Source organism: Chinchilla lanigera, unplaced genomic scaffold (assembly GCF_000276665.1).
Source record: "Chinchilla lanigera isolate Chin_1 unplaced genomic scaffold, ChiLan1.0 scaffold00003, whole genome shotgun sequence".
Lineage (NCBI taxonomy): Eukaryota > Metazoa > Chordata > Mammalia > Rodentia > Chinchillidae > Chinchilla > Chinchilla lanigera.
Window position 1 is genome coordinate 2,698,865 of NW_004955404.1, and position 25,095 is coordinate 2,723,959.

General features: G+C 45.4%; 1 long non-coding RNA gene across 1 annotated transcript; it reads left to right on the forward strand.

Annotated features, from left to right (window-relative positions):
* Positions 1–15,915: 15,915 nt before the first annotated feature.
* On the forward strand, positions 15,916–24,779 carry LOC106149166. The gene is made up of 3 exons (XR_001235156.1): positions 15,916–16,061; positions 16,305–16,441; positions 24,694–24,779. It is a non-coding gene; the product is annotated as an uncharacterized LOC106149166 (long non-coding RNA).
* The last annotated feature ends 316 nt before the right edge of the window (positions 24,780–25,095 follow it).

The following is a 25,095-nucleotide window of genomic DNA, read 5'->3' on the forward strand; positions in this document are numbered from 1 at the left end:
GGGACACATCGTCTTCTCCATGCAGATGTTGCTTCTGTTGCCCCCGATATTCCTGTGCACCTCTTCTTCCCCTCCTTCTCCCTGGGGGCCCATGCTCACAGGGCCATGGGAAAATATGGTGAATGTGCAAATTAGACCACAAACCTACTCCAAGTCCTCCTCCTCCTCGCTCTGAGCACATTCATCCCATGGTCTATGCCACTTCCTGCAGCAGCTCTGGAGTCCTCTTTCCTGTGTGTCTTTAGGAGCTTTGATCGAAAACACAGTGAATGCTGCTGTCCAGTGCCAGAATGGTGGCCCTTGAAAACACATTGCAGTGTTTGGGCTCCTCCCAAAGTCAAAGATGACCCTGAAAGGGAAACGTGTTGAATCCGTTGAGAACATCAAGGCAGCCAGGACAGTGCAGCTAAATACACTCAGGAAAGGGGCTCCAGGGCTGCTTCAGCGTCTTTGAAGTGAGAGGAGGATTTGGAGGGGAGTTCACTGCAGTGTATCTTTTCCTGTTTAATTTTTAAAAGTTTAAACACACAGTCTATTTTCAAAATGTTATTTTTTTGGAAAAAAGTAAAATAAAGTATCATAACAAAACAACAGGAGAATAACAGTAGTTAATACATTACATGTTGTTATCTTTAACGTAGTTGCTCAGAGTACAAGATACGGGCATAAAAAAGAGACACTAATAGTATAACTGACTTGCATTTTTTTCCTTTTCCCTACTATCCTTTCCCCTTTCACCCATCCTAATTCCTTTTTCTTTTTGAACAATTTCTTTTTATTTCATAATATCTATTGTACATTTTAGAACTTATTTACTCTTTCAGTTTCTCACACCAAGGAGACAACATAAAGTTTACACATGTGAGTCTAATTTACTTCACTTATGAGTGTGGCTTTAAGTTGTATCCATTTACATACAAAAGTGTCAAGTTTATACTTTTTTATGGCTGAGTAGTACCCCACTGTGTAAAAATACCACATCTTTTTTATTCCTTCCTCAGTTGATGGGCATTTGGATTGTTTCCAAGACTTAGCTATTATAAATTGTGCTGCTATATGCAAGGTTGCACATATATTGCTGTGTTATGATTTTTTAAGTTCTTCTGGGAAGATACCCACAAGGGGAACAGCAGGATAGAATAGATCTCTAATCCTAGCTTTTTGAGGAATCTCCACACTGATTTCCACAGTATTTGTATCAGTCTACACTCCTACCAAGAGTGGAGAAGGGTTACTTTTTCCTCACAACCCCTCCAACATTTGTTATTTTTGATTTCTTGATGATAGCCATTCTTGTTGGGGTGAGGTAGAATCTCAGTGTTGTTTTAATTTACATTTCTCAAATGACCAATGATGTGGAACATTTTTTCATATATTTATTCACTATCAGTATTTCTTCATCTGAGAAATGTGTATTCATCTCAGATGCCCATTTTTGGATTAGGTGTTTGAATTTGGGGGTGTTCTGATTTTTCTGATTCTTTATATGTTCTAGATAGATGTCCTTTGTCTGAGAGAAAATTGGCTAAATTTTTTTTCAACTCTGTGGGATGTCTTTTCACCTTGTTGGTGATTTCTTTTCTGAGCAAAAGCTTTTCAATAAGATGAAATCCCGGTTGTTGATCTTTTGAAGTTTTTCCTGTGAAGTTTAGTTTTTGTTCATGAACTGTCTGCCTTACCCCCTATGTCTTCAAGATTTTTACTATTTTCTCTTCCAGTAGATTTACTGTTTCTCTTTTAGTATTTAGATTTTTGATCCATTTTGGCTTTAGTTTAGTGTACGCTGATAAACATGGGTCTAGTTTTACTATTTGGCATGTGGAAAGTCAGTTTTTCTAGCACCATTTATTGAAGAGGCTATCTTTCTTCCAGTAAACATGTTTAGCCCCTTTGTCAAAGCTAAGATGGCTTAGTGTGTCTGTAGTTGTGTCTGCATCTTCTAATCTGTTCCACTGATCCTTAGGCCTATTCTATTTGGCAGTACCATGCTGATTTTATCACAGTAGCTTTGTAGTATAATTTCAAGTCAGGAATTGTGATGCCTCCTGCCATGCCTTTGTTGCCCAGGATTGCTTTTTCTCTTCTAGGTCTCTTCCCGTTCCAGATGAATTTTAGGATTGTTTCCTCTAGATCTGTGAGGTACACTAATCGTATTTTGATTGAGATTGCATTAAATCTGTATAACAATTTTGGGGTTGTGGCCATTTTCACAATGTTCATTCTTCCTGTCCCTGAGTGGGATATCTTTCCGTTCTCTGATATCCTCTTCTGTCTTAGAGTACTGTAATTTTCAATATATAAATCCTTTAATTCCATGGTCAGATTGATTCATAAGTATTTTGGGTTTTTTTGGATACTATTGTGAATGGTGTGGTTTCCCTAATTTCTTTCTCAGTGATTTTGTTGTTTGTGTGCAGGAATGCTACTGATTTTTGAGTGCTGACTTTGTATCCAGCTATGCTACTGCATTTGACTATTAAATCTAGAAGTCCTTTGGTAAAGTTTTTGGGGTCTTCTATGTAGAGTATTGTATCATCTGTGAATAATGACAATTTCATTTCTTTGTTTCCTGTCCTTATTCCTTTGATTTGGTGTATTACATTTATGGATTTGTGTATGTTGAACCATCCCTGACTTTCTGTGATTAATCCCACTTGGTCATGGTGTATAATCTTCTTGATGATTTGCTGCATTCTGTTTGCTAGTATCTTACTGAGGATTTTTGAATTTATGTTCCTTTAGGGAGATTGGCCTGTAGTTCTCTTTTTTTGTTGGGTCTTTATTTGGTTTTGGTATCAGGGTAATATTTGCCTCCAGAAATGAGTTGGGGAGTATTACTTCACTTTCAGTTTCATTAAAGAGTTTGAGGAGTATTGGCATTAAATCTCATTTCTTGTAGAATTCAGAAGTGAATTCATCAGGACCTGGCCTATTTTTGTTGCTAAGTTTTTAATTACACTTTCAATTTCATTGACTGGTATTGGGTTATTGAGACTTTTTATATCTTCTTGATTCAGTTTTTGTAATTCATACTTATCTAGGAATTTGTCCATTTCTTCTGTTTTCCATTCTATGAGAGTAAAGATTTTCAAAATAGGTATTGATGATCTTCTGAATTTCTACAGGACCTATAGTAATTTTACCCCTTTCATTCTTCTCTGAATGAATTTGAGTCTTTTTTTTTCCCTTTTTTTGATAAGATTCTCTAAGGGTTTATTGGTTTTATTTATTCTTTCAAAGAACCAACTCTTTGATTCATTAATTTTTTGTATTGTTTTGTTAGTCTCAATTGTGTTAATTTCTGCTCTGATCTTTATAATTTCCTCCCTTCTGTGGCTTTTGGGTTTGACTTGCTCTTCGTTTTCTAGAAGCTGGAGGTGCAACATTAAGTTATTTGTGCTCATTCTGCTTTCATGATGTGAGAATTCACCACTATAAATTTCCTTCTTGAGACTGATTTCATTGTGTCCCACAAGTTCTGGTATGTTGTATGTTCTTTACTTTCTTTTTTTGGGGGGGGGATTACTGGGAATTAAACTCAGGACCTTGAGCTTTCCACACAGATGTTTGTGCTACTGAGCTATATCCCTAGCCCCTCTTCTTTAATTTCATCTGTGACCCTTTAGTTGTTCAGGAGGGTGCTATTTAATTTCTTTGTGTTTAGGGAGTTTTTGTCGTCTCTTTTGCCATTAATTTCTAATTTCATAGCACTATGCTCAGGTAATGTACATGGGACAATTTCAATTCTTTTGCAGCTACTTAAGTATGTTCTATGGACTAGTGTATGGTCTGTTTTATTTGTTTTTTTTTTTTTTTTTTTTTTTTTTTTTTTTTTTTTGGTTTTTCTCCGGTACCGGGAACCGAACTCACGACCTTGCGCTTGCCAGGCAGGCGCTTTTGCCGCTGAGCTAAATCCCCAGCCCCTTATGGTCTGTTTTAAAGAACATCCCATGTGCAGCTGAGAACAATGTGTATTCTGATGTTGTTAGGTGGAACACTCAGTAAACATCTATTAAATCCATTTGTTCACAGGTTTGATTTAGTTCTGATATTTCTTTGCTGATTTTTTGTCTGGTTGATCTATTTGTGACAGTGGAGTATTAAGTTGCCCCATTACAATTGTGTTATTGTTCATTTTATTTTTCATCTCTATTAATATTTGTCTTATATCGTTGGGTGCTCCCATATTTGGTGCATATGTATTTATGATTGTTATCTCTTTCTCTTGAAGTTTTCCCCTAACAAGTGTTTAGTGAACTTCTTTATCTCTTTTGATTATCCTTGGTTTGAAGTTCACATTGACTACAACCCAAATAGCTACATGTGCTTTTTTCTGGGTTCCCGTTTCATGTAGTATTGTTTTCCAACCTTTGACTTTTATTCTATGAGTTTCCTTTTGAGTCACATGTGTTTCTTGCATACAGAATGTTGTTGGATCTTGTTTCTTGATTCATTGCATGAGTCTGTTTCTTTTGATTAGTGAATTGAGGCCATTTACATTGATAGTTATAACTGATGTGTATTGGCTTATCCTTGTCATGGTATTTTTGGTGTTGGTTTCCTATATTTCCCCTCTGTTTAATAGTTTGCCCTGCTTGGTAGTTTCTTTCTGTTGTTGTCCTTGGAATTGTGGTCAATTTTATCCGTCTAGATTATCTTTCAATACCCTTTCAAGTGTTAGCTTGGTGGTCATGAATTTCTTCAGTTGTTCTTTGTCATGGAAGTATCTTATTTCTCCATTAATTTGGAAGATAGTTTTGTAGGGTACATTTATCTGGGTTGGAAGTTGTTTTCTTTTAGGATGTGAAATACTTTACTCCAAGCTCTTCTTGACCTGAGCATTTGTGCTGAGAAGTCTGCCATGATTCTGATGGGCTTTCCTTTATAGGTGATCTATTTCTTTTCTCTAACTGTTTATAATATTCTGTTCTCATGCTAAATTTCTGGGATCTTGATTATTATATGTCTGGGTATAGATTTATTTTGGTTATGGCTAATTGGAGTTCTATATGCCTCACTTCACTGTATGTCAGATTCTTTTCCCGTGCTTGGGAAATTTTCTGCTGTTACATCTGCAAATAATTTTTTTTTTATGTCATTTGTGTTGACTTCTGCTTTCTCATCGATACCAATTATTCTTATATTATTTTTGTTTGCATGTCTCACAATGTTGAATTGTTATTTCCTGATTTTTTGTTATTTTCAAGAGATATTTCTTTTTAGGTTGCTAGCTTAGATCCTGTCTTCAAAGTCTGACAGTCTGTCTTCAGTTTAGTTCCAGTGGTTTTGCCAGCTTTCAAAGGAATTTTTAATTTCCTGGATATCTGTTTGAATTCATTTCATGTATTCTGTTTCTTTGCTATATTGATCATTCACAGTTTCCATCCTCTTTCTAGCATCATCAATTTATTTATGTCTACTCTAGTTTTGCTAAGCAATTCCTCTATGAATGTTGACATTTCTTCTTTTTTTACATGAGAGATTATTTCTGATCTGATTTCTTGTATAGCTTTCTTGGATTTGTTTCTTTACTTGTTGCTATAATTTCAGAAGTGTCAGGTGTGTGTCTTCTATTTTCCTCTATCTCATTGCCTCCTGGACTTGTTCTCAGTGGGCTGGGTGGGCTGGAGCTTGGAGGTCACATTTTGCTTCTGCATTCTGTCATTTTCTATTTCAAAAAATTTGTTTTCTGTGTTGATCCTTGTAAGTTTTTGTAGTAGGTAGCTTTATCACTAGTATCAAGGCCTTTCTAGGAAGGTTTGTACTTCTAGAAGGAATGTCTTCTGTGTGTAGGATGTTTTTGATTTGTGGCTGTCCCAAAATACTACCTTTCCAATTTATTTAAAGTGAGATGCTGGTATCCATTCAGCTCAGTCCTCTGTCCTTTGGTGCTGGGGTGTGGTGAGGATATTACCCCAGAACTTCCCAGTGTTGTTACAGAAGTAAGAACTACTGATTACAACAGATATGACATCCTAGTTAAAGTAGAATAATTAGCACCAATTATAGTATCAAGCACAGTTCAGAAACTGACAAACTGTGGTAACTATTAATTTTGCACCTTTAACCATAGAAGCAAAATCTATAGTTATATAACAGAATTGATCATAAATTGGGAGCATGTATGTGAAGTGTTTTCCCTTTAGAGTGGTTTTACCTTGTGGTGGGGAAATTTAAGAAGGATGATAGATGAAACAGAGATAACTGATAAGAAAATAAAGTTGAAGCCGGGCTGGAGGATGAAGGATGAACACACAAGCTTTGAGAAACTAGAGAAGAGGGCAGAGACAAAGAATGAAGGAGTAGGCAAGGGATTATTGAAGTTGACAAGAAAAATTAGAGCTATTATTCACTCATATGAAAATATGATTAAGTCTAGAGTGGTAAATTGAGGAAAGGGGGAAAGAAGATGAATAGATTAGCACAAAATGTAGGTAAAAGACCAAAAAAAAAAGGGAAAAAGAGAAAAAGAATGGGAACAAACCAGCCAAACAGAAGAGAGATGTAATAAAATCAAAAGACAAAGTCCTATTGTGTCCACCAGGAGTCCAAAACTATTGAATAACACTGCCACACCTGCAGGAGAGTTGGTGTTGGATTTGAGGCCTAGCTTGGCCTCCAGATGTGGGGGCCTGGGGCCCAAGTCTTGGTCTCCCACTCCTTACCCTGTTTTCTTGGTGGCATCTCTCCCCAAGCTGCACAGCCTATGTTTTAGTCATACCTGGTGCCTTTGCCAGTTCCTCTTCTGTCTGCAACTTCACCAGCCTGGAAGCTCTGGAAGATACTGGGGAGCAGGGTCTGCCCCCTGCTTTCCTGGTTCCAGCTCCTCCAGGGGCTTCATCTGTCATTGCTGTCATGCAGCAGCTCTTTGAGGGTAACCCCAAGTCTGTCTCTAGCACAGGTGTTCCCCCCTGAGGTTCTGGCTGCAAGTCCAACTGCTGGCTATGTACATCCATAAGGCACCAGTTGGACACCCTATTTACCACTCAAGAGACCCTTGTCTTTTCTTCTCATCCCTCAGGACTGTCCTCAAGATCCCTCCCCTACCTAGCGGGCATAGCTCCGGTCTCTGGCTTCTTTCAACCATGACACTGCCTGAGTCCTCCTTTCCTGTCTTATCCCTTCTTCATTCCATCATGAGGTTCCTGAGGGCTCTGCCTTCCAGCTGCATCCTTGACCCTTATCTGTTATGCCTACTGCTTCTACTTGGCCTCAACATGGATCCGCTTTCTCTAACTAGCTATGCAAAGGATGATGGGCACATTGTGCCTTGTCAGGGGAGGAGTCGGGCACATCCCCCCTGGAGAGCATTCTGTGGAATTTATTAAAGTGAGAGTGAGCTTCTCCATGCCTTAGAAATGCTTCCAGTCCACGAGGGGGCACAGCATTGCTTACAGTAGGACAGAGCTGGAAAAAACCTAGGTGCTCATGGAGGTCAGATGAGTACAACACACGGAGAACATGGAGTTGATCAATGCCACAGAAAGAAGCAAGATTCAGCAATGTGGACAAATCTCAGAAGCAGCGTGGCTCCGAAAAACAGGATCTGCAGCACAAAATCGCTTGTGTGACTTCGGATCACATTTACACTGCGCATCCTTGAGGGACATACTTGTGTCCAAGGCCATTTGACAAAGGCAGAGCTCTGGTAGAGGCAGGGTTGGGTCAGTGACAAACAATGAAGAGGGAAACAATGACATGGAATAAAGCGGCTTTGGGTCCTTGACAGATGGGGCAGCGGGCTCTGAGTCACCGCTCGCCCTGCTTTGGTGGGACGAGAGGGCAGCTCTAATGAAAATGCCAGCAGCCACCCTAACCCGTCTCTGTGTGAACACACGCACGGCCTGGCACACCCAGCACCAGCTCGGCTTTGTGCCTGTCACAAAAGCTCAGCTGTAGTTTAAGGGAAGCCAACTGTCAAATCCCCTTTCACAGACATGCAGAGTTTTGCACGCTCTTGTGGTGGAAGAAGAGTAGATGAGGTTTTCTAAAATGCCCTCATTCTGAATGAGTTATTTTTAAAATGCCTGCTATTACACACACAAACACACACACACACACACACATGCACACATGAGCACACATGTAACCCAGAGGCCTTTATGGGTGAGGGTTAGACAGAAACCAGAAACCAGTCCTGGGTGAAGGAGGAAGTCCCTGAAGCCAGTGTATTTTGGGATACAAAGCCCAAGCTGGCAGCCTGACTCAGGGAGTGGATACGGCCAAGTGTGGTGGGGTGCTCGCCTGCATGTGGGGTCTGCTGGCACGTGTGTCTCCTCGAGTTAAAACCTCCTGCACCATGCCAGGACAAGCAGAGGGTCTGCAGCTCCAGAAAGACGTGGGAGGAAAGCACCTGGTTGCTGGCGAGGGAAACAGGGTATGCTCCTCTCACCTGTCCCTTCCCAGTGCGGTGCACATGGTGTCCCTGAGAGCTGAGGGCCCGAGCGTGGTGCCTGGAGCCCTAGCCTCCTGTGTGCTCTCCTCAGAGGCACTGGGAAGAACTGGGGCCAGTTGCACGCACCTCCAGGAAGAGTGCCCCCCACGTGAGGCCAAGGGCAGCCCACCTGTTAAATGTGGCCAAGTGTTAGCACATGGATACACACATGTGCACACACATGTACACACACACACACACACACACACACACACAAAGCACCATACCGTGCAAAAATCAGTCACTCTGTGTGAGACGAAGGAGCAGCCACAGGTGGCATTTCTATTTCCAACAACTTCAGATTCTATGGAGATCAGAATCCAAGAAAGTGGACAGAGTGAGTGAGGAGAGAGGAAGAGAGCACTGGAGAGTTTCTAGGATTCATTCAAAGAAACGAAGCCAAAGACGCACACGGAGCATCCGTGATGTCATCGGAGCGAGGCACGTGTGTGGCTGTCTGCAGGGCTGTGCTGCTGGAGTGACCTCTCGAGACCCAGAGCGAGGTAGCCATGTGTTTTGAAAAACAAAACCTAGAAGAAAAAAGACTTAACCGTGGCCACCTTGGATGTGGAGCACCTTCCCATGTGCTTATTGGCCGGTCATGCGTCTTCTTTGATCTGGTTAGGGCTCTGGGTCATTTTTGTCTGACTGCGGCTTTGAGAGCTCCCTGTGTATTTGGACTAATTACCACCCACACTTGTTAGAGATCCCGTCCCAGCGTGGTGCTGGCAACTCGAGATCTCAGCCTGGAGCTGGTCCGGCTCGCCAGGACTGTGGGACTTCCACACTGCCCTGCAGAGGAAGTGTCCCAGCATATTTAATGGCAATGTTAAGTTTTCTTTCATTTTTTATTTAATTAACTGTTTTTTTCCCCCATCTCTTCAGTTTTAAGATTCTGTATTACGAAGCAGCCTCTGTCATGTGAGCCCAGTGAAATGGGAATGCTCTAAGGAACTTTAGGAAATTATGTCTAGTTATTCCTCTGGGAGAACTTCATTTGAAACTAGTCTGATGTGGTGCTTGTGCTGTTGATTCTGTTAGGAGTTCTGGAACAAATTAATGTCAATACTGAAACACCACTGCATTTCCTTCTAGAGAGAAAAAGCTCATAGAAAAGGAGAAAGCACAAGAGAGAGGTGGGGTGACCAGCTGAGCCGGGAGCCAGCCTACACCACCCCTCGCTATGGAATAATAATTGAAATGTCAGGCCTTCTGATCTCAAACTAATGACATGAGATGTAGACATTGGCGGAAGCTTACCTGGGGCTGTGACGGGGCAGAGTAACAGTGTGTTCATCAGAAGGGCAGTGTATCGAGTTAGATTCAGGCTGACCGCCTGAACTAGCAGTGTAGTTTGTGCCTGTGTATGTACATGCACTCAGCTTACACAATAAAGGAAAAGCGAACCTCATACAGACGACAGAAATACAAAGTACAAAATGAAATGGTGAAATAAATCTGAAAGCAGAAGCTATCACAAGGAATAAATTTACTAGGTAAAAGACAGAGGTCTCCAGGTGGGAATTAAAAAATCAGACTGCATGTGCTGTGTGTAAGAGAGAAGCCTGCAGCCTTGGAATGGGGAAATGCTCAGGTAATTAACTGAAAAATGTGCGCCAGGCAATGAACAACCGAAGGAAATCTGGCAGAGTAATATTAACATCAAAGGAAAAGACCAAAAGGCAAAGCCATTATTGCAGATGAAGAAGGTCATTATATCTTGATTTAAGTTTAAATTGCCCAAGAGGTTATAAAACGTCTAAATATTTATGGGTGTCATAAAATAGCCACAAAATATTTTTAAAAGTGACAGAATTACATGAAGATCTAGGCAAATCCATGAATATACTTGAATATATTCACATAACTTGGTTATAGACTGACAGGTCAGGCAGAAAATTTTTAGTGTAGAAAGAAATATTTGAGCCACATAATTAACAAGCTGGATTTAATGGGCATATAATGAAAATGGCTCAATAATTTGAGAACCATTATTTTCATTACAACAGAGAAAATTTACATAAATAGCATGCATGGTGTCACAAAATAAGTCTAAATGAATTTTAAAGAATTAAATCAGTACAGACCACTTTCTGTGATTACAGTGCAATCAAGTTGTAAATCAATAAGAGAAAGACAAGAAATATAAGAGAAAGCATCCTTTAAAAATGCATATATTGAAGATATCTAAAAACCTCTCATTGATATGCCAAGCGTCAGCTGGAGAGAAAGCTGCACTGCAACTGGGGGTTGAAAGATTGGAATTTAACAATGGGGTAAACACCATGCAGGGGTGTGACAGTTAAAATAAGGCTGAGTTGGAAATTTAGAGCATTATACTGCAGAAGAAAGTTAATGAAATATTAATGAATTATTCTTTCCTTTTAAAGAGTGACAAAAAGCACAACAAAAGAAGCCTAGTCAATAAAAAGAAGGAGAAAGCAAAGGTAAGAGCAGAAATAAATAGCAAAGAAAGCTAAAGTAGCAAGGGTCATAAGTGTCAAAAACTAGTTCTTTGAAAAGACTACAATTTATAAAATAAAAGATCCCCAGAATATTGATGAGAAAAATGGGGCGGGGTACAGATACTTGACCAGGAACTTGAGAGATTTTTAAAAAGCTATTAAAAAACACACAAAATGGAGAAATATATAAAATGCACCAAAGTTAGCATTTTAGAAATATGAGATTATTTATATTTGAATTAGAAGGCCAGAATACTCTTAGAATTATTCAGGAAGTTGGATGATCATCTTTAAATCTTCCCCCCAAGGAAACCACAGGTCCAAACAGACTTAAAGCACATTTTTCGCATATTTAGGTAAAACATGCTTCCAAGCCTGTACAAGCTCTTCTCAAAAAACGTGAGAAGAGGGGAAACCCCCTGCTGCTCTCGGATGCCTGCCTGGCTGTGATGTCAAAATCAACAGGTGGGAACCATCGACCCCACTCCAGATAGCTGTGGCACCTCAGACACCATAACGGTGAGGACAAAAACAGGAGCACTGGTGGCCACCCGGCCCCGGCCCCTCCTTGGTGGCTGAGTAGGCCTTCATCCTTGTGCCTGGGCTTGCTGCACAGCACGGGTGAAGGGAGAAGCTCTGGGGGGACTCAGGTTCCCCTGGGAGCCGGCCTGGGACAGTAAGGAGTCCGTGGACTGCGTGTGTGTACGTGTGGCTCCTGCCTTGTCCCATGCGTGGGAAAGGAGCCTGGGTCCTCGTCCTTTGAGAGCCTGTAGCCTCCTGAGAAAGACAGATGTTGATGACGAAGAACAGGGCAGGGAAGCAGCCCAGGTCTCCATTCACAGCTGAACACTAAGGGCAACATGGCATGTGTGGACTGTGGAGTACTATGCAGCCAGAAAGAAAGATAGAACTCTGTCATTGCAGGAAAAATGGATGAATATGGCGACCCTCCTGTTGAACGAAAGAAGCCAGGCTCAAAAAGACAAATAATGGGTGTTCTCCTTATACGTGGAATCTAAAAAAGATGGTAAGAAAGTAGAAGGAAAATCATTACTGACAAGAGCAGGAGGGTAGAGGGAGGGTCACAGGGGGATGGGTACGAGCAAAGTACACACTGAAGCCCCAAAATGGACACTTGGAGGAGGTGGGCTGGGGGTGGCGGGTGAAGTTATCCCAGGTGTACACGTACGAGTCTGCCCCAGTGAGCCCCACTGCGGGGAGACCAGTGTGTGCTGATAAAAAGGACCCCAGAACGCGGCACCAACCAGCAAGGGCAGGGCAGGGCAGGGCAGCGGGCCTGGGAGCCTCTGGAGGCCTGGCTATGCCTGTCGCTTCGTGAAGGAAACAGGGTGACCTGAGGCCAAGGACGAGGGGGGCTCAGAGCAGGCGCAGGGAAGCGCCCTGTGAATGCCCAGGAGCCCCGGGGGCAGAGGGGCCCGGACAGGAGGTGGGGAGTTGGGGATGCTGCGGGCGGAGGGAGAGTGGTCCGTTATGAAGAAAGGGAGGAAGTGACGGTGAGGCGCGGAGGACCGTCTGTCTGCTTTCTGTTGCCGTTTCCCTTCTGAGGCGCTGGGGAGAGGAGCCAGGACCTCTGCGCTGATCTCCATACAATGAGGTCCCCCCGACTTGTCCAGGCTGGGCTTGCATTTGAGATCCTCCTGTCCCAGCCTCTCAGAAGGCTGACATTACAGGTGTGCACCACCACCCCTTGCTTTTCTTCCTCGTGCTTTAAGTACAGGCTCATGACTTGGGGAGCAAGAAGCCCTGTCAGGTGGCCCAGTGGCCTGAGGTCCTGATGGCTGAGAAACACTGCCATGCCAGGCTGGCAGGCAATGTGCAAGGAAGGGCGTGTGGAGGGCTCAGAGGCCGAGTTTGCTCTTCCCGAGCCACTCGCCCTCCTGAGAACTGATCTATGAGGCCAGCGTGGCCCCTTCCAATGTCCCCAGGACCTGACCCCCTTCCACAGGTCCCAGGCTTGAAGACCCCTGCATTTGTGACTTCTAACTTGGCGACCAAGCTCCTAGGGTCCTGTGGGGTTTCCCCTCAGCAGAAACCAGGGGCACATCCAGACACCTGAGCTCAAGAGCAGGGAACAAAGAAGCAAAAGTGCTGTGATGCAAACTATTTTGCAATTTAGATTTTTTTGCCTTTCCTGAAATTTTTGAGGCTCTAGGCCAAATGATAAAAATGAGAAAAAATGAAAAGGGAAAAAAAAATTGGTCTGTATGTTCAAAATGCTATATTTAAATTCTTCCTAATTTGATTACTTTCACCGGTTCTATTAATCAGAAGACTAGCTCAATGCAAATGTAAGTGTTTTAAGGCCTTAAAAATTACGCAGAAAAATCTGAGTAGAATTCCAAAACTGTGCGTGTCTATGTAATGTATAAATTTAAGGGCCTTTCCAAGAACATTTGCTTAATAAGTAGAAATGAGAACAGAAATTTTTGCAATGCTAATTTTCATGCTCTTTCCCTCTCCCAATCTCAGAAGATGCCAGGAGATACATTACAGGTCCTCACTGGGAAGAGACCGTCCCTGACACGGTTCTCACGGGGCCCAGGGGACAGACAGCTGCAGAAAGCTGATGCTGTTCAGGGATCCCCTGTGGCATCTGAGGTGGCGGAAGTCATCCAGGCCCAAGCCCCGGACTGAGGCTGAAGGAGTCCCTGTGCCAGTCTGAAAACAGAAGGCAGAGAGGCGTGGCTTGGCTAAGGAGGCCTCTGTAACCTCCCACTAGAGCTCTGGAGAAGAGGGTGTCACGGGGGAAAGGGCTCACCAAGGTCCCCCCAAATGTTTACCTTAATAGACCAGATCGGTCTCCAGGGATATTTACTTTTTATTTTTTGGTGATACTGGGCATTGAGCCTAGGGCCTTTTCACTGAGCTATATCCCTCACCCTTTTCTACTTCTCATTTTGAGATAGGGTCTTGCTAAATTGCTAAGTGGCCCAGGCTGTGCTTGAGCTTGCGATTCTCCTGCTTCAGCCTCTCAGAGTGCTGGGAGCACAGGCATGCACCATCATGCGTGTTCACATCCCCTGCTTTGCTACTGCCGCCTCCAAGGCAGCGGCCCCTCTGTCCAGGACCAATCACTGAGTTCCCCGGTCGTGAGGTGACTGCTCTGGGAAAGGGGTAAGGGTGAGGCAAATGTGGCACACAGACAGGTACTCTCTGAGAAATGTAGGTGCCAGCTCAGGGCTCAGCGAGTCCCGTATTGCTATGAGCCCTGCGGGAGTCTGATATTTAGGGAATGATGAACTGGGGATGAAGAACTGTGTCTTCTGTTGCCTGTGAGGAAGATACTAGGCTCAGGTGCTTCTTGCTGAAATCGTTCTTTTCTCACCCTTGATTTCCTGTCTTCATCCGTGACCTGGGATTAGCAAGGGCTGCATTCTGTCAGCCCATGGATCCTGCCCCAAGCGAGCTTAACATGACTGAGCCTCTGAAACCAGAAGCCAGATGAAACCTTTCTACTTAAAGCATTGTGTGTCAGGGATTTTGTCCCAGGGAAGGAAAGCTGGTCAACAGAGATGCCAAATGTGCCCGTTTACAGCTGGGGAGGAACCGGGGAACCTCAGATGTCCAGGCACCAGAGAAGCTGTGCTTGTCTGCCTGGGTAGGGCACCCCAGGCCCTTAGAAAAGGTGCCCTTTGGGCGCCTTTTTTCCTGAAGGGGTCACTCACAGAGACCAGGGAAGTGGCTGTTTCTGCCCCTAAAGTCTCATGTATGGAAACACCAAAGCTTTGAGAGTAGGGGGCTGTCCAGGCTGGCTCACTGGGGACAGCTGTGAGCTGGCTCCCAACCCACAGCCTGCGTGATCCAAGGTCCACACCCTGAGCCACTCACGCCCTCGGCAAGCCTGTTCCCTCCTGGAGGATGGCTCTTTTCCCAGGGCAGCATTGCCGCAGCTCTGCCTCTAACCCAGAAAGTTAGGAGCAGTCCATGGAGCAACTGTGTGGACCATTCCATCTTGCTCAGCCGCCTGAAGTGTGCTAAGAGGTGTGTGTGTGCGTGCAAGTGTGTGTATGTGTTATGTGTCTGTGGGAGAGGTTCTTTCCCTTGTCACTTCCTCTTTTCCATTTTTTATTTTTAAAATGTATGGAAAATATGCATTTTTTTCCCTCCAATTCTGGGAGCTGCATAAATGGAGGAGGTCGTGTTGTACCCCCACCCCTTGTGCAGACTCCGCCCCCACCTGTGACACAAATGCTGCCTTCCCAGCGTCCTTTGCGTCCTCAGTGCTTGGACAGGAGACAAACGCCTAGAGAGACTTCATCGTCCAGTGGGAGCAGCAGGCGGGGGCTTCTCTGCAGTGCTGTGGACCTAATGGGAACGGCCACGCCTGAGAAACCCAGGGGGTCTCACAGTGCATTCCTTCAGAAATGTGAGAAAGCAAGCTCTTTGTTGGTGCGTTTGCAGTGTCAGTGTATGCAGGCGGGGTTGTTGGAGGAAACGTGACCATTTTTAGCAAAAGCAGAATCATGAGCAACACGTGCATCTGAGAACCGCACCCCCCACCCCCGACACTTTGCAAAGCTGAAGCTGATAGCCAAGACACTGGGAGCCTCGCTCTGAGGCTGCGCTGCGGCTCCCTGCACCCTCGTCCCTAGCGTCCAGCCCCCTGCTCTTTGGAATGGCCACACCCTTCTCGGCCAGGCAGCTTGGGCTCCACGGCCACTGTCTCCACTGAGGCTCTGCCCACATCTGAAGTTTGGACTGCAGTACTGCTTCTGCCCAGTAAACGTGGAACAGATGATTCTCAGAAGAATTTGAACCCCGCACTGTTTTAGAGTGGACAGTGGGAGGGAAATGTCCAGTCCAGCTTGCCAACCAACTGGCTCTAAAACCTCCCTCCGCCGACTAATTTTGGTGAGGGGAAGACTTTCTGAATACAGAATAGCCCGTTTCATAATTCAGCCCGGAGCATCTCCAAAGAGAAGTGGGAAAAAATTTAATTGGTCTGGAAACTTACCTGCAGGAACCTCAGGTTATGTATTACGATGGCAGGTCTGTGGAAAATTGGTGCATACTTTTCGTCAGTTCTCCTATGATTCACTGAAACCCGCGGCCAGGCGTTACTCAGCGGCAGCCACTTTCTTGCTTATCACCACTTAAGCACCTCGCGAAGAGAGAGGAAGGAGCATTGATGAAACTGCCAGGTCAGTGGAAGGGCTCTGCTCTATTGTTATGCATTAATTACGCTCACTGCTAAAGCACACAGGTACAATTAAAACGTGAGGATCGGTGAATTCCTTAGTCCCACCAACACTGAAGTCCATCCCACACTTTCTCATTGTCGAGGTCAGACTTATTTTAAAATAAGTCATACACACTGAATAGTCGTAAGGACCGTGTTAAAAATGGGAATTTAATGACACTAGTGCCACACCCTGTCTCCACAGTGTGAGTGCATTCGTGTGGGAAAACCAGGCTGAAAGGGCCCATCAGGTGCCTAGTCATCCCCTTCACCCCGAAGCACCCGTCTGGGCTCCTGCAGTGAAGGTTCCTCCCATAACATCGCTGGCTCCAGTTTTACAAGGTGAGCAGACGTCCCTAATGGACCACTCATACCCCATTGGCGGTACATTGGTTTTATGCTGCTTTTAATGCTTGTGGCTGAAATCCAGTTGATATTTCTTCACAAATCCAGCACTTTATGTCGTCAGCTTTATGAGCTAACTGACGTCGATCCATGGCTGATTAATAGCCAGTGATTAAAAGTAAATTGTTTTTGAACACCACGCCATTCTAATAGCATCTAAAATATCCCCGGAAATCATAAACAGGGCCAGCCAGGGCCAACGCCTGTCGGCGTCTGTGATGAGCCGTCCTCTCGTCACCCTGCCTGGTGCAGAAAGCTTTCTAAAAACACAACTTCTGTGAAGCCCAGGTTCTCAGCTCGCAGAGAGAGTTGGCAGGACACAGCGTTCTGTTGCTAAGGGATCCCTGGCACTGCGATCCTCGGGCTCAGTGCCTCTCAGTGTCACCATCAATCAGGAGGGGAGAACCTTCCGGGGTGATGGGGAGGAAATGGAGGGCCGCGTGGGGCCCGCCGCAGACTGTCTGCCGTGGCCCCTGGGTGGGAAGCAGGGCGTGTTCTCTCCTCATCCTGAGACCAAGGGCCAGCTGGCTTCTGTCACTCTGCGGGGCTCACACAGGGTCTGTGTGCCCAGACGGCAGCATCAGAGTGGGCGTGGGAGCAGCTACAGGTCCGGCAAGCAGCAACTCCAGGGCTTCTGGAGCACAGAAGAAGAGGAAGCAGTGTGTCTGACCTTCTGCAGGTGCCTGGGGACGCCTGGGAAAATGGCAGGGGTCCGTGATGGTCAGCACAAATGAAGGGCATAAGGGCCAGAGGCCCATTGGGTTGTCCAAGGTGGCACCCATGACCGGTGACCCGTGGGACCCGATTCCGCCTCTCAAGCCTCCGGGGCATCATTGGGAGCACGGATGTCTCCGCAGATGAAAGGCAGAGTGAAACTGGACACTGTCCTTGAGGACAGCAGAACCTTCCCCTGCAGTGCTTGAATTCCAAAGAAGTCCCAGAGGGAGTCGGCACAGACACAGGAAAAGCGGAAACACCAGCCAGCTTGGGGCTCGCGGGGCTGAAGACTGAACTTGGGGTCTTCTCACTGAGCCACACTGCCAACGTTTTCTATTTTCCACTTTGAGACAGTGGCTCACGAAATCACCCAGCTCAGTGTGAAGACCCTGAATTAAATTTCCAGTAACACACACACACACACCCCACCACCACCACCACCACCAACAACAACAACAACAGCAGCAACAGCAGAGGGGAGGAGAGAAGAGAGAGGCCAGGGGAGCTCAGGCGACGTATTCCTGTTAATCTACCCATCTTGCAGGACTTTGGGTGACATGTTTTTTTACGGTTGCCCTGGTTGCAAGATAATTAAATCAGAAATTATTTTTAAAATTAGAAAGTAAAACCCCAGATACATCACTGCCTGTAATTAATTACCTCCATTTACCAAAATACAAAACAAAACATAGCAGCAATTTTCACTCTAGGATAAAACCAGAATGGAAAATCTTATCATATGGAGTAAATAATGATGATAAAACGCTACCCCTCAGAATCTGCCACACAGCAAAGCCAACACTTATAGACAATCAATAGCCTTAAATATTTTTAGTACTGAGTGAAAAGAGTGTAAACCAAAGAAATAAGCACAGCTGAATCAGTTAAAAAAGAAGAAAAAAGAGAACCCCAGCCAGCACTTCAGATGGAAGGTACTAATAAATGTGAAGATGGAAATTAATGAATCAGAGAAGTGGTAAAAGTAAGATTCTTGCAAAAAATTTGAAAAATGGATGCCCTGAAAGCTAACTTAACTGTAGAGACAAAAGAGGTACAATTACAAATATACAAGTTTTGAAATTGTTGGTAGAGGAAACAAAAATATCAAATAGAAGAGATGATTTTGATCAGATATATGCACACAATCTGAGAATCAGGACACATGGCCGATTCTAATATTACTGGCAGATAACGGGAATAAACAAAGCTGATAAGCTATCAAAAGCAGAAACAACTAAAGCAGGCAAAATGCTCTCCCCACCCATGGTGGCTGGCCCACTGCTGTTCAGACTTCTTGGAAGCAGAGAATTCCAATCTTTGTATAATCCTAGCACGGGGAGCAAAAGGGAAAGGAGATGGAAACATACAGGTAACTCTCACGCAGGAACAATGAATGATACAAAGATAGTTCTAACAAAGGCGTGCACAATTTAAATCTGTGTTTACAGATTACGCCCCGTGACAGAGTAAGCTGACCTGTTTTTAGAGTACAAAGATGAATCCATACTAGAAAACTCTATCAATATAATTTTGTATGAAGATAGTAAAAAAGTACCTCCATTGAAGCTGAAAAGGCATTTATTAAAATTTGCATCAATATCCAATTTAACAAAAGTTTTATAAAATAGTAATATGTGGGTGGCAGTGGGATGCAAATACTCTCCGTATTAACCCCAAATCTGACATAAATTGTGCTGAAAAGGCCAACACGAAGCGCTTTCCCATTAAGACCAGCACAGGTAGTGACATTTACCAGCAGAGGCCTGGGAAAGTGCTTTCAAGAGACAAGGGGCATTGTTAGAGGAAAGAAAGAAATGAAAGATGTAAATTCCAGAAAAGGAGGAAGAATGAAACACATTACAGACTTCATATGCAGAGGAATGTAAGATGTTAGGAAGGCCGTGTGTATAACCATTTGGGAAGAGCCAGTTTGATTATCTGACAAGTGGTGCTGGGACAGTTGCAGATGGCTATAAAAAGCAGCAAAAATTAGAGTGAGATTTCCTGCCTCATGGCTCACACTGAAGTTACTTTCTGATGGGTCAAGCACTTAAATGTCAAAAGCAGCAGATCAAATCCTGCACGTGTACAAATCGTTCATGTTCTCGTGAAGATCTCTTTCTCAACAACCCGGGAGAGGGTTTTCCCAAGGGGCCCCCAGGCTCAGAAAACCCACAAAGATGGATCTGCTCATTCTACTACACCTCTGAAGACCCTTTCATAATGAAAATCCCAAATACTAGCAGTGACATAGTCAGAAAAAGTACTCAGAAAATACATTCTAGTGTCATAAATTGAAAATATCAGACTCGTCAACTTCTGACATTTCTTCTGGCTTAAATTTCTACTATCATAATGTCATTAATGTCAATTACTGAGCCACACATACCAGGCTAGGTAGATAAAACAGAAATTGGTGTTGAATTTCTTACCTCTAAAAGCATCTAGAATGTGATTGACATAAATATAGGAGACAGAACCTTGAAAATTGGTTATCGAGAATTCTGGGGGTGGAGCCAGTATAGGTGTGGACCTTCCGGAATCCCTCGAACAAGAGCAATTAGAGCCGCCCTGATCCCTTCAACAACACTGATGGTGGGTACAGCGCCATGTCACCCCCACTCAGCCCAATCAGAAGTACTGGTGTTGTCACTGCCAACCACAGGGCTGCGTGTCTTGGCCTTGGCCTGAACAGCGGGAGGGCAGTAGGATCTGGTATGAAAGATCAAGTGTGACAATTGACACGCAAGGTTGCAACTTATAAACTGCAAACTTTGGCAGGTGCTCAAGAGTTATTTTTCCTTAAATATCTAAATAATTAAATATCTATCTATCAGTCATATCCACCTTCTTGTATCTATTCGTATACTATATGCTATTGTATATATTTGATTATACCTACTTCTCTACTTACCTACATACAGTTATGCATGGCACCTATTTATGGTATCTATCTATGGTATCTATTTTACCTTACTTTGTCTACTCATGTATTCCTTGTATCTATTTATATTTACTCATCTATAATACCTAACGTATATTTATTGTGTCTATCCTATTATATCCATCTATCTACTATATCTATCTACCTATCTATGCTATTTTTATGAGGTATGTCTACCTATTATCCAGTATACCTATTATATCTATTGATTTTGTTTATTCTATCAATTATATTTACCTATTCTATTATCTATCTATCATCTATTGTCTACCTGTCTGTCTATCTATCTGGCTATCTGATCGGTCTGTGTATCTATGTATCTGTCTGTCATCTTTGCTACGTTTTTCTACTGGAAAGGCCGAGAGACAGTGACAAAGCAGATAATGACGGACACCCCACTACCAACACTCAACCCTTTGATGACCATTTCCCATTCAAAGAGCATATCTGGAACATCTTGACATATCAGACAAGCTACCAAAGACGAGTAGAGTCATTTCGAAAGGCATAAGAGTCAATTTTGAAGTCCCCTATGGCCAGCTATGGGACAATTTGAACTTTCAAAAGGCTAAGAATTGTGATGAGTGGAAACCTGGTAATTAGGTTCTAATTTGTGAGCTCATACTGGTGTTAAGGAAAACACTAGTTGGTTGCATTTTAGACATAATTCATTGTCTTGAAAATCAGGTACAAAATGTGTCACTAGGTACACAAGTGAGAGATGGGAGGAGCTTTCTCTTCCTAACATCACTGCAGTTAATCACCAAGGGATAGGGAGGAAGCATCACCACTCTGCAGTCCAGAGAAGGGACGGATGTGAGGGCGGCCCCTCCCAGTGTGAGTGAGATGCTATATCCTGTGCTTCCGGGACAGACAACAGGACAACACGACATCGCCATGCCCTTGTCAAAGGGACAGCGCCAGGGTGGGGCCACAGCTCTGGGGACAGCTGTCAATCTGCAGGAAAAGGCCAGGAGAGAGCCATGGATCTCAGCAGGAAATGGATCTCAGCGCATGGATCTCAGCAGGAAACACAGCCTGATGTCCACCCGGGTGGGACCCTCGGTACCTGCCCCATCCCGAATCCTTCAGCAGGAACTGTGGAGAGAGACATGGTTTGAAAGAACCATCTTTAGTAAGTGTGCCTAAGCAACTCTTCTGAGGGTGTACTCTTGGCTGAGCCAGCCAGGAAGAAGTGCAGCCTCCTGGAGAACTGGGCACTGGGAAGGGGCCACACGGGCCAGGCCTAGGGAAGGTCCCCGAGGAACCCACGCACATTCTGGCTCTGGACAGGGCTGGTGAAAACTCACCTCATCATGGGTCACCAACTTTTACCTTTGCTTGTGATTTTTTTGCGTTGGTGTTTTAGTTTATAGCAAAAATTTTATTTTATTTTATTTTTGTTTTGTTTTGTTTTTGTTTTTTTTTTTCCAGTACCGGGAATTGAACTCACAATGTTGCACTTGCCAGGCAGGCGCTGTGCCGCTGAGCTAAATCCCCAGCCCCTACAGCAAAAATTTTAAACTAGCAATGGAGTACTACTCTGCCATAAACAAGGATAAACCTGAATCACTTGTAGGGAAATAAATCAGACACACAAGCTTAAATATTGGTTTCTCTTACCTGAGAAATCCAAAGTATAAATGAATGAAAAAGCAAAATGAAAGAGATAGCAGGAAGATAAAAAACAGGGAGATAGATTTCTTGCAAATGAAAAGTGGACCAAGAGATGGAGGAGGGAAGAGAGGAGGAGAAGGAGGTGACAGGAAGCTGTCAGGGTCTCCACCAGGTCCTGGGCTTTCTGATCCTCATGCCTTACTCCACCCACTCTGAGAACACAGGAGCCTGTGTGCGGGTGCCCAGCCCCCAAGCGAAGCTCCATGCATGGGGGCCAGAGTCACCCCTGCAATGTGGGCACCCAGAGGAGCACAGTCACTCACTGTCACCGCCCTGTGTACCGCAGGCTTTTGGGGCCAAATCAGAGGCAAAAAGATAGACAATGGCTGGGAGCTCCTCCAGGACATTTCCTAAGGGTGTTTTCATGCAGGGAGCTATGGAGAGCCTCGGGTCGAAGCTGGTACCCCCAGCCTGCCCCGGGAGAGGGAGCGAAGTGGCCCAGAGGGCTTTGCATACAGCGTGGGGCTGCTGCCTGCTGTGCCCAGGATGTAAGACCAGGCCCATTTTGCAGTGCTCGGGTGTTACAGGACTTGGAATCGCTGGCAAAGCAGGGGTCATTGGGAAAAATCTTTGTTTAGCAGCACTTGATCCTGTTGTTTGAAGCTATTTTATATTGCAATTGTGGGCAAGAAAGGACCATTTTGAAGGCAATGCATTATGTGCCGTTGTCTAATCCCTACAAAATCAGAATGGCTTTTTTCTTTTTAAAGAAAAATATCATGTATCTGTTTCCTACAAAGAGAATCCCTTAAATGCATGTTGCCTGGTTATCAGGACTCTTTGGAAGTTGATAATATTTTTAACATCAAAGTCTCCAGGTGAGAGAAAAGATAAACCCAGAGGGTTAAGAAGCAGACAGAAACTGGATTGTTTCCCTTTTCCCTGCAAATAAAACACCTCCAGCTTATTCCCGCCTAATCCTTTAATGTTGCCAACAAATAGAAAAATCAGATGAGGTTTTTTTCGACGCACAAACTTGTTCATAGACGGGACGATAGACGTGGGGCAGTGACCCTTGGCGAATGATGTGCATGTATCCCTGGGGAGAGAAGTTTGCTCTGAACAAGGCGGTACAGCAGATTGCTGTCGTCTTCCAAGAGCATTGTTTTCCTGAGCTTTCCAAAGAAGCCAGCGCTAGCCTTTGGCTGGGGAATTCACTGAGATGATCGCCCTCGACTGCTCATGGGCTGTTTTCTTGAAGGGTGGCGATGGTCGCTGGGATATAACAGTGTTCAGTTCCTTGGGTGATGTCTACAAAGTGACACTGTAGAGTAGTCACTGCATGACAGATGACGGCAGCACTGTTAGCCCCTCAGAGTGGGGGGCTTAGCACTGAGAGGATGTCCTGCATTAAGCTCAGGTAGCTGGGTCTGCACCTTCATTCCCGCTGAGGGAGCCAGCCTGGTGTCTCTATTTCTCGCTGTATCGGAGAATTACGGACCTCAGTCCCACACTGCAACGTACACTTCCACCGAAGCCTGTGTTTAGACTGCGATTCCTCCACCAGATAGATACACAGGGGATGAAGATTGTGTGAATGGTTTCCTTCTCGACTCGCCCTGGTTCTGTCAGTGCATGGGATCTCACACTCTGGCGTGCCTAGCTTCTATTTGGAAATCAGACTTGAATCTCACTAAAGTGTTCTTGGGACCCTCTGCTTCTGAAAAACTTAGAAACTGAAAAATCCAGGGTTGGAGTTCCGACTTAGTGGGGAGAGACTGGGACTGGCTGGGTTTGGTGGTCAGTGTCTTGCCAAATCTTGTGTGGACAAAAGTAAAATCATCACTGCTTCGCCTTTGCTCCCACTGGAGTGAGAGGTCTGGTCCTGAGCAGGAGCAGCAGGACCGTGCTGCCAGGCTGCCTGCTTCTCTGCAGAGCTTCTCCCTCAGGAGAGGAAGCAAGTGAGCAGACACTAGGATGAGTGCTGCGCGGGACACGGCCAAAGGATTCAACTGGGCATCCCGTCAGGTCCGCAGGAGGTGGGGGAGGAAAACAAGTCCCAGGGGACGGGGACGGGAAGCTGGGGCCGGGAGTGGCTGTGCCCCCTGTGTATCTCCCGTGCCCTCGAGTGTGCGCTGGGCGGGGGAGGCACCCAGAGGCGGGGCTCGCTCCCCTGCACTTTAGCTTCTGACTGTCGGCTCAGCTGGGCAGCAGTGGCTGCAGGGCACCGAGGGAAAGGCCTCAGCCACCCCCGATGTGCCCACCAGGCACGGCCACCTTCTCCTTGGCCAGGGAGGAGGGACCAGTGGGAAGGAGACTCCAGAGCCAGCACAGGGCTCTGGCTGGGCCGCCTGCCTCTCTGCATCCTCCTCCCTCAGGCCAGGTCCTCGAGGGAGTGCGGTGGCCTACTTGTCCTTGGAGAGCCAAGCATGGTGACATGGCCGTTCCTGGAGGGGCAAGAGAAGTGTTCTCTGCCAGCCCCATCCTTGCTGGGCCCAGCTGCAGGTGCCCCACGTTCCACATGTCAGCCCTGGGGTACGGTCAGCACCTGAGGCCTGCAGCCAAGGTCCCTGGGAAGGAGGTCTTGGGCTCGCAGGGCCTGTTGAGAAGCGACCTGAAAGTCACGTGGAGGCCCGTCCTCCTGTGCTCTGTTCCTGCTCCCTGGTGTGGACAGCGCGTGCAGCGTGGTGGCTGCTGAGCTGAGTGGCTCTCAGTGTCAGGTGCAAATAGAAGTCAGCATACACTGCAGCTGGTGAGGCTGGTGTCAGCTAGCGGTGCTTTCGCTCTCCTGTGCATGTGTGCGAACATTCGTGTGAGTGTATGCGTGTGCAAGTGTGCATGGGCATGCATGTATGCATGATGCATGTGATTTTGTGGTGTACTGCATTTCTTACCTGGGTCACATCCACAGTGCAGGGGACTACAGAGCTACAGTAAGAGCCTGTGATGCCGCCCGGGCATTGTCAACCCTGCCCCATGTCAACCCTGCCTGGTGCCAGCTCTGCCCGGACCTGATTGGTGAGGATGGAGCCCTGCCGATGCTTCCGCAGTGTAACCGCCCCGGCCCTCCTGAAGCTGCTCTCTGAAAGTCGGCGGTGGGTTCTGACCCCAAAGCCAGTGTCCTGCCCCCCGTTCTCGCCTCATGGCTGAATCCTGGGGACTGCTGGCTTCTGCGTCCGCTCCTGGCTTCCCCACTATGCTGGCCATGTCTCAGGCCTGGTGTCTTCTGCCCATCCTGTCCATGTCACGGTGTCCCAGGGAAACGGCCTGTGACGATGTCTCAGCACAGTCCTGGACGGGGCGGGTGCGACCT